This window comes from Phyllostomus discolor, chromosome X, assembly GCF_004126475.2.
Source record: "Phyllostomus discolor isolate MPI-MPIP mPhyDis1 chromosome X, mPhyDis1.pri.v3, whole genome shotgun sequence".
Lineage (NCBI taxonomy): Eukaryota > Metazoa > Chordata > Mammalia > Chiroptera > Phyllostomidae > Phyllostomus > Phyllostomus discolor.
In genome coordinates, this window is record NC_050198.1 from 38,231,846 (window position 1) to 38,242,484 (window position 10,639).

A 10,639-nucleotide genomic window follows, 5' to 3' on the forward strand; every position below is an offset into this window, starting at 1 on the left:
ACTCTCTGCACTAACCACTATTGACAGTTTTGTACATTGCTTCTTTGATTTTTTTTAAAAAGCTTTTATGTATTTATTTATTTATCTTTAGAGAGAGGGGAAGGGAAGCAGAAAGAGAGGGAGGGAAACATCAATGTGTGGTTGCCTCTTGCATGCACCCTACTGGGGACCTGGCCTGCAACCCAGGCATGTGCCCGGACTGGGAATCTAACCCATGACCCTTTGGTTCACAGACCGGTGTTCAGCCCACTGAGCCACAACAGCCAGTGCTCTCTTTTGATTTTTTTTCTCACAATATATGACTCTAAAGTTTTAAAAGTTCTTTCCTGAAGACATGTTTGAGAGAGAGAGAGAGGATAACGCTCACGCCAAGACATCTGGCTAGGGTTGCATTTTTAAGATAATTGTTTTTTACGTAGGTCGGGTCATACCACATGCACATTAACTGTCTATAATTCTGATCCCATGAATTCCATCTTCCTGTCAGAGGTACAATTTTCTTCTGAGTTCTTTGTCTTACAGAGATTTCTAAAAGATAGTTTCATTTTAAAGTTCTTAACTTTTGTTTCTTATTTGGCTTACTAATTTTTTTTCTAACTTGTTTGTCTTCTCACTTTCTTTCTGGTGCTTTCATCCAAAACAGCATTTATTTATTTTTAAAAAATTTAATTTATTGAGTTTTAGAGAAAGAGAAGGAAGGAGAGAGAGAGAGAGAGAGAGAGAGAGAGACGTATCAATTAGCCATTCCACATATTTATGCATTCATTGGCTAATTCTTACATGTGCCCTGCCAGAGACTGAAGCAGAATGTATTTCATTTTATTTTAATTTTTAAAACTATTTTATTGTTTATGCTATTAGTTAGTTGTAGCACTCCTTGCCCTTCGCCCCTCCTCCGCCCAGCCCGCACCCCACTTCCATATTCCATCCCTTCATTGTCGCCCATGTCCATGGGACCTTCATCTGTGTTCTTTGACTAATCCCTTCTCCTTCTTCCAGTCAGTCAACCTCCCCTTTCTCCACGTACAGCTGTCAGTCAGTTCCATGGTTCCATGCCTCTGGTTGTATTTTGCTCATTGGTTTATTTTGTTCATTTGATTCCTCTTACGAGTGAGATCATATGGTTTTTGTGTTTCACCGACTGGCTTATTTCACTTAGCATAGTGGTCTCCAGTTCCATCCACGTTGTCACGAAAGGTAGGAATTCCTTCTTTCCTTCTGATGCGTAGTATTCCCTTGTGTCGATGTACCACTGTTTTTTGACCCACTCATCTACTGATGGGCAAATAGGCCGATTCCAGATCATGGCTATTGTAAAGAGTGCTGCTATGAACATGAGGGTAGATGAATGTTTTTGAATTGGTGTTTTGGAATTCTCGGGTATATTCCCAACAGTGGAATCACTGGGTCAAAAGGCAGTTCCATTTTAGTTTTGGGGTGGGGGGGGGGATTCCTTACTGTTTTCCACAGTGGCTGCACCAGTCTGCATTCCCACCAACAGTGCGCCAGGGTTCCCTTTTCACCACATCCCTGCCACCACATGTTGTTTGTTGATTTGTCAACGATAGCCATTTTGGCAGCTGTGAGGTGATAGCTCATTGTGGTTTTAAGTTGCATCTCTCCCATGGCTGGTGAAATTGAGCATTTTTTCACACGTCTATGGGTCATCTGGATGTCCTCCTTAGAGAAATGTCTATTCAGGTGTTTTGCCCATTTTTTAATTGGATTGTTTGTCTTCCTGGTGTTGAGTTGTATAAGCGCCTTACATACTTTGGAGATTAAACCCTTGTCTGATGTTTCGTTGGCAAATATGTTCTCCCATGCAGTTAGTTCCCTTTTCATTTTGATCATCATTTCTTTAGCTGTGCAGAAGCTTTTAAATTTGATGTAGTCCCATTGTTAATATTTCCTTTGCTCTAGGTGATACATCGGAAAAATATTGCTGCGTGAGTTATCTGAAATTTTAGTGCCTGTATTTTCCTCTAAGATTTTTATCTATCACGCCTTCTAGTTAAGTCTTTTATCCATTTTGGGCTCATTGTGCTGTATAGCAGAAGATGGTGGTCTACTTTTTTTTTTTTTTTGCATGTACCAGTCCAGTTCTCCCAACGCCATTTATTGAATACACTGTGTTTACTCCATTGTATGCTCTTGCCTCCTTTGTCAAATATTAGTTGACTATAAAGACCTGGGTTTATTTCTGGGCTCTCCATTCTGTTCCATTGATCTATGCCAGTACCAGACTGTTTTGATTAGAGTGGACTTTTAGTGTAGTCTGATGTCAGGGATTGTGATCCCTGCAACTTTGTTCTTGTTTCTCAAGATTGCTGATGCTCTTTGGGGCTGTTTTTGGTTCCATATAAATTTTGGGGATATTTGTTCTAGATCAGTGAACTATGCCTTTGGTGTCTTAATGGGAATTGCATTGCGCTCTAGCTGGTTTGGCTCAGTGGACTGAGTGCTGGCCTGTGAAACAGAGGGTCACCAGTTCGATTCTCAGTCAGGGCACATGCATGGGTTGCAGGCCCACGACAGGCAACCACACATTGATGTTTCTCTTCTTCTTTCTCCCTCCCTTCCCCTCTCTCTAAAAATAAGTAAATATAAGGAATCTTTAAAAGAAAGTAAATCCCAGGAGGACAAAAGAGTAAACCCTGGGAAATGAAACACTGAAACTACTGTAGTAATGCACAGGTGGATTTCTTATCTTCAGAGTGTTGAAAGTACTATGAGCTCAGAAACCCCAGAGGAGGAAAACAATCAAGTGGCTACCTAAAATTTAAGATGTATGTGTAGCAAGGGACAAGTGGGAGATAACACATCTCAATTTGAGGGCGCTCATTTGTTAACAAGGACTTACTTTAAAGCAAAGCAAAGCAAACTACCCGCTGTACAAATAGGCTATGAATCTATGAAAGTGAGTGAACATGCAGGCCGTAAGAAAAGAATACAAAGGCAAATAAACAAAAACAACAACAGCAAAACCGATGCTCAGCCTTGCTAAGACTTTTTTTTAAAGGCACATGAAAACAAAGACGTATTTGAGCATCACATGGGCAAAATCTCGAACCATTTGCAGCAGTTTGCGCGGGGCTACAATGACTGGTATACGCGGTTGAGGATGGTGTATATTGGAGCAGCGTCTCGGGAGGGCACGCTGGCAGCCTTGTCGCCGTTGGAAATGCGCACACCAAGCTCAACAGTGGGGAGGCAGAGAAGGTCCACAGGCCGGGGGAGACAGTGCTGAAGGAAAGAAAAAGACAGGCAAGGCGTCCTGGGCTGCTATTTCTGTGTCTCCGTCCAAGGGCTTCCTGCTGGCCTCGCCCAGTGCACTGCAGAGAGAACAAGAGTATGGAGCAGCCTGAGCGGCAGGGAACCTGAACATGCTTCAGAATGTCTCCCGACCCTGTGCTCAGAGTCTGTCCTGTTTGGAAGTCCTTTCCTGGAGATAGATGCTCAGGGACGGGACACGCAGCCCTTCAACCTCACGGGCGCGCCAGCAAGCACCCTTCAGGCTCTCTGTGCTCATCTGATGACTGAATGTGGCGCCTGATTGCAGACTCCCCGGGTCGCCACTAGGCGGAGACAGAGGAATGCTCAATAGATGCTCCTTCCAGATTTGAGAGCTGAGGGTCTAGAGAGGAACTATGGAAAGAGGAAGCAGACGAAAGATGTATCATATGTTTTCTGGTCGCCCTTGAGTAGGTAATTCCCTTAGTCTTGGGCTGCTTTTCCATGCCATGACCCACCCTTCGCATTTCTCCTTGAGGCGGCCTGGGATGTGACCTGGCACGAGGGTGCGGTGGTAATGAGGCAGTTTGCACCACTAGATGACACCACAGGGGAAGGTGAAGCGAGGACTCAGACAGGCCTAGGACTTCGTTGCCTGCTGCGTCCTGACATCAGTGTCTCTCTTGCACATGAGGTAATGCTTTGCGAAAGCTGGCCCACATCCACATTCCAACACCTCCTCCTACCATTCTCATTGGCCATCTCTTCTGGCCTCTAAGTGCAGGATGGAGACAGACAGAGAATCCTGAGGTTGTTTTGTAGTGGGTGAGGGGGGCGGTTGCAGTTATCCCCAACCTGAGCTGTCACCTGTAAACTTAGGAGCAGTTGCTAGTCATTTGGAGGGGACAGTATTCCGTAACGAGATTGGTTCCTTTAAAATAGTCTTGTGCCTTCCTCTTGTGAGGCTAAGGGGAGAGGAGGTCAGACGTGAGGTGAATGTAATACACTACCCCCAGCATTAGGGGGGCTTCCCAGAGGGGAAGGTCCCAAGAATCTGTTAACCTACACGTAAGGAGGCCTTTGAAGGGGAGAGACAAATGACCACTTATTTGAGATCCATAAGTTTAACGATCAGGGATTTGTAAATTCTGACAGAAGCCCAAACAGTGTTCTGATGAGAGACAAAGGCAATGGGTATGAATGGGAGAGAAGGGGAGCAATTACATCCACAGAGGGAGGGCGTGTTTTTAAAGAGTTGCATTTATTTGTTTTCAGGGAGAGGGGAAGGGAGGTTGAAAGAGGGGGAGAGAAACATCGATGTGTGAGAATATGGATCGGTTGCTTCTCACACGGGTGTCCCGATGGGGTCCCGGCTTGAAACCCCAGCATGTACCCTGATCAGGAACTGAACCGGTGACCTTTTGCGTTTTCAGAAGATGCCCAGCCCACTGAACTACATACCTCAGGGCCAAGGAACACATACCTTTTGGTGCAGATAACGTAACACAGTGATGTTTGTGCTGAACAATGTTCCTAGTTTTCAGTCCAGAAGTGATAATATCTGCTTTCTTGTTAGGTCTGCCGATAGTTCTTTGAAACACATGGTTGCCCTATGCCCCATCCAAAGGTCTTCCTGCCTTGTTCTAACGTTGCAAAGGTTTGAGAAGTAAGACGTGCAAGGCCGTTCCTCTGGCAGGGCTGCGCTGGCTCCATTTTAAAACTTGCTCTGTTCATATCATTGCTTGCAAATCTCTAAGCTAAGACATGGTGCCAACCTGGTCTCAGGTGGACGAGGGATGGTGGCTAGGACACATTTAGGGGGATTGATTAGATGGGGGGTGATGATAGGGCACTCAAGACTTGGAAAATTTTAGCTTCAGGTAAAACGTTATAAATCTAGCAAGTAATGTGTATGTTAAAACTTTTCTTTCAGAAACTACAGATAAGGCATGTCTTGGCTCCTGGGAAAACAGCCCACCTCCTGGGGCACTGCTAGAGATTAGCCCTGGGGACAACTGGAGGCATCCGGACCTTTGTGTTTCAGGGAGAGACAGAGGACCACCCTTCCCTAGAAACAAATAACTGCCCAGGACGGGACTGTTGCAGCTTTTGAATCTCAAAGCCCTCACCAAACCTTGTTTATCCTCGCCTCCCCGCCCCCACTCCTGCCGCCCTTATAAAAGGTCTGGCCTGGAAAGAAAGACAAGATGGTCTGTTAGGGTATGAACCCACCATCTTCTCAGATGGTCGACCATCAGAATAAAGCGCCCATAAAAGATTCAGTCGCGGTCATTGCTTTCTGGGATTGGTAGTGACAGGCAGCCGGAACGCCGGTGCCTTTTCTGGTTACAGTGAGATGACACAGTGTGAGGCTGTGCAAATACCTGTCACCAGGACAGTAAATGAGAGAGAAGGGAGCATTTGGTGGGTGGGGCGGGGGGGACCGCGAGGTCATCAGACAGCTAGTTGGGTTCCAAGTGCCCACAGGACATCCAGGTTCAGGTGCCTGTACTGATTAGAACTCAGGAGATCAAGAAGGATGTTGAGCACTGTGCAATGGGTAAAATATCCTTATTGATCTGACCATCCCCTTCCTCGAGCTCATGCACCCTGGCCTTGTCCCCTCTAGCCTTCGGCATTACCTATTATGCCTCATGTGGTTTTAAGTATGTTCACTTCGTCCTGAACAAGTCTTCTTTGAGTCGCAAATGTGAAGGCCTTAACTGCTGTGCAGCCACACGTGTCTAGGGCAGAAGTGGCGCTATGGAGAGGAGAGTCTGTGATGTGCTGAGCGCCTCCTGAGTGTCTGCCTGCATGTGCTTGTATTGTGTGTGTGTGTGTGTGTGTGTGTGTGTGCGCGCACGCGCATGCCCACCCGCCCATGTGTACATATCCTTGAGTACTTGGACGGATTAGAAGGGCAAAGTTTTCCTTGTGTAATATTGATGACACGCATGGAAAGCAAACCATCAGTAGCCCTCTGGAGGAATACCTTCCCCTGTAGGTGGAGCATTACATGTGCAATTTGGAAAGCATTGCTCTAGGGAAGCAGCTCAAGGTCAGGAAGACAGGCAGGCTGAGCCTCACTGGCCCCGCAGTCCTTAGCCTGGGTCCCCAGGATGGGGGACTTCAGGGACTTCATCACAATCCTAACTGCACCAAGACAAGGTGCCAATTAGATGCAAGTTCAGAGGAAAGATTGGCCCCCGATGAATAGAACAGGACAGTTAAAGCTTCAGCAAAGTGGTGTACTTGGGAACCGATTAGAAGTTTTTCTGAACAACAGTTGCTCGGTAGCTCTGCTATGTTTTTCTGTGTACACATGTAGTCCGTGCACATTGTCAAAATAGAAAACTATGGGCAAATGCGGAAAGCACAACGAATACCGATCGTCTCACTAGGAAAGATAAGCGCAACGAAAATGTGAGTGAGTTTCGGGGTGAGATGAGCTCATTCATGTTCAGTATTTAGAACAGTGACTGAAGCATGGCAGTCACTCAATCCATGCTAGTGGCTATTGTTATTCCGCTGACAGTGGGCTTAGAAAGGTCTTTCCCCATGCAAAGCCTCAGAGATCACCTACATTTTCTTCTAGTGTATTCACATGATTTGACTGTGTGTACACTACTTAAATACCTTCCCATCATAAACAATTCACATACTACATAAAAAGGCAGTGTATATGTGAATGAATCCCTTCACAGATCTCCCTCCCATGTTTCTGAGAGAACTAGCACAACAGCCTAATAGGTCAGTGTTCGTTTGTCCACTGCTACTCCATTCGCTAGTCCCTTGCACCTCAGACTCGTCCCTCCAAAGGTGCATCCCGTGACTCTGGCTGCATGGGCAGAGAGCTGTGTCCAGGGGTGCCAACTCCCCTGCATGCCCAGGCCCACCCTGTGCACAGGCTCTGGGGAGGCGGGAAAAGGAGGATGTGCAGGGGGAGCCGGAGGGGAGCACAGGCATAGGGTACAGAGGTGTCCACCCCAGGAGCAGTAAGTCAGAGGGCACGAGCCAGTGCAGGGGCCCCGAGCCTCAGCAGGAATAGGCAGCCTGCAGGTGACAGTGAGCAGGAAGACATTGCAGAGAAATGTAGAAAACTCAGGAAGGAGCTCATGAGCAGGTCAAAGCAGAGCTCTTCATTTGTCACCTGCCCAGGCTGGTTTTTCCCTCCATGACCCCATGTCAGTAAGACCCAGTCTTGCCAAAACCTGGAGGTCCTCCTTTGGACCACACTCCTTCATCCTCCACACCCAGCCTTGCTGAAATCTGTGGTTCTGACCTGCTAACAACCACATCCTGGGTTTCCTCTAGAATCCCTTCACCCACCTGCCTGGCTTGGTGTGTTCCACTTTAGCATACTGTTATCCTTTCTCCCCACGAGTGTCAGCTCCCTGCAGATAGGGCTTCCTGCTGGCTTCCTTCCCCTGTCCTATTATTCCCAGTTTCTGAAACAGTGGGGGGCCCAGAGTCCCCCAGAACACGTACCTGTGCCAAGAATCAGGTGGAGGTGGGCAAGCTTCCCCCGTACCAACAGCCCCATCACTCTCTACCTCCAAGGCAAGCAGAGGTGGAGCAGGAGACATCTTTGCCAAAATGACCTTTCTATTGGTCTGCCTGCAGGGCCTTGCTCTGTTAGCAGAACAAGAATATCCCCACTGCCAGCACCCATCCTGTCCTCAGCCTCAACACCCATCCTCCCCCAATTCCCACTGAGATCACGGTGTGGGGGAAGCCTTTCTATGATCCACTCAGCTGTCTGGGGATGGATGTCACACAGAGTGAGTGAAGTACAGCTGCTACACGGAAGACTTGAACATGGAAAGTGCATCTGCCTTCAGGTGACAGGCAGGGGCCAAAGCTGGATCCAATCCCTGGCGGGTGCCCACCTCAGATCCCTGAAGAAGTGCCCAGCCAGGTGAGCAGCCCCATATCCCTGGGACAGAGCATCTCACCTACTCACCCCCATGACATGGGGCGAGAGGAACACTGTAGGTACAGAGAAACCTCTGTAGGCAGTGCTGCCTCACAAGCCCACAATCACCCGTGCCCGCCTGCCACTGTGCCTTCCCAGGTGACTTCACCCGGATCCAGACACAGAAGTGAAGTGGCACCCCCGCAGGGCAGCAGACACAGGGTTGCCTCACACAGAGGGCCCTGGCACCTCCTGCACCTCCAGCCTCCCCCATCCACGACCTCCCCTCAACAGGAAGACTCTGCAGCTAGGGAGGCAGAGCCCATGAGGGCTGTGCCAGTGGAGGGCAGAGCAACTGGGAGCTGTTCCTGGGCCGGTCCTTCAGCTCCTTCTGCCCCGGTGCCCAGCGGGCTCCTCCTGCGCCCCTGGATGGGGCAACCCAAGCCTGTGGCAGGGAGGCATGCTGGTGTGTGTGCCCGGACCCCCGGGGGCCCCAGGTTGAGGGTGGATGGGGTGAAGCTGACAGCTACCACCCCCACCCCCAGGCTGGCGGGCACCTTGATTGACAGGGCCCAGAGAGACAAGTGATGCTGACCTAGCAAGGCCCATCCATCCTGCCCCCCCCCCCGCCCCCGCGCGCCCAGGCACCTGGCTGGGGGGTGCCCGAGGGTCCAAACGGCCCAATAGTGACTCCTGCTGGGAATCAGCCCCAGGATGGGCAGAGTCCAGCGCACTCAGTTGCCGGCCACTTGTCCACCCCAGGGAGGAAGACAGGCCTGCACTGTCCCTCAGGCACCTGACACACCCCAGCACTCGGTGAACTGGGACCGCACTCTGCAACCTGATCCCAGGGGAGTTGGCTAAACTGGCACCCGCACGGGCTTTGAAGGCCTGCGCACTTGGGGCCTGCAAGCCTTGGCTGGAAACTGTCACGAGGACCGGGGAGGCTGAAGACCGGTCCTTTGGGCGGTGGCGTCAGGTGCGTCAGGGTGGCGTACAGGGAACCGTTTGCGCCAGGGCGCCGCTCAGGGGAGTTTGCCTGCCGTCCACCTCGAAGGGCGGAGCCTTCTGCGGGGAAAGACTGATTGTCCCGCGCTAGGACAGGCCGGAAGTCGCAAGGTCGAGAGCTCAAGGAGCTCAGCAGCACAGGAAGCTCAGCAGCCCAGGCTGAGAAGTCATGCAGGGTGAAGAACCGGCAAGGTGCGGCGGCGGGGCCGAGGGCAGTCCGGGTGACACCGGCAACTCAGATGGCTCTGGAGGCCACCAGGACCCCAGAGTCCGAGGCACGAGGCAGCCCGGGGCCTCACCCGCCAGAGTTCCGCTGGTCCCGTGGGCACTCCGTGGTCCCGGCCTGGCCCGGGATGCCTCACTGGGGCGTGGTTGGCATGCCCGCTCTGCAGCTGAAAGTCCAAGACGACGACGACGGCTCCACGTGTATCCTGTTCGAGTAGTGGCGGGTTGCCAGCGGGGCGCACCTCAGCCAGGCAATGGGACGAGGAAAGGGGGCCAGCCTGGGGGTACAGAGTGAAGACAGGAGACGGGAGACCAAGGCGGCTGAGGGGATGTGCCAGAGGTGGGCAGTTGAGATGGGGGCGGGGAGACGGGCTGAGGGACCAGGGTGAGGGGATTAGGGCGGATGGGATTGGTCTGAGGCGGACCGGGCAAAGTCGATATTGGATGGTGCCTTAACTGAATGTCCACCAGTACGCTCACGGCGGTGTTACCATCAGCCGTTCAGGCGGAGATAGCCCGCCAGTTCCTGGCCCCACGTGCCCAGCCCCACCTATGGGCAGTTTCCAGGGAGCTTGTCGTGTCTGCAAACTTGCTAATAATGTGAGTTCTAAAACGGGCCACTGTGGGAGGTGGAGTGGCAGGGGGCCGGGGCGGGTCTCAGGAGGGTCATGCTAGCAGTGAGACACCCAAAGTGTCAGGTGTAAGGAGGTCCTCACGGTGGACTGGGCCTGTCATCGCCTGAGGGGGTGGGGGGGAGACAGCTGGGTACAGAGTTATATGCTTAAATTGATTTTCATGTTCCCTCTTTTAGTGGACTCACCGCTGAAGACACCCAGCCAACGCAAATTGCTGTGAACTCCTGTGTCTACCAGCTTTGTCTCTTCATTAAGACCATGCCTAACATTGTGCTCCCAGTGTTTATAACACCTCCCACCTTGAACCCTGGTCCGGAAAAAAGGGGCTAAGTAACCTGGGGTCCCTCCCTGGGCACTGCATCTCCCGCTGGTGCATTGCTTCCTGCAGTAGTTGCCCCTTTATTGTGGGGGCCTAATTGTTTCCTTATACTGGCCCTTTGGCACTCTCGACCCTCTTGCTTCCCTCTTAATGGAGGATGGGTTCTTAATTGTCTGGTACAGCAGAAAATAAAAATGAAACTGTTACTCTTGTCTGAGTTTATTTTCGGTTAAACAGGTCCCCCCATTTCCCTGCCTTTGACCCTGGTGTGGAGGTGAGCTGTGGGATTCAGTCATTTCAGTCCGA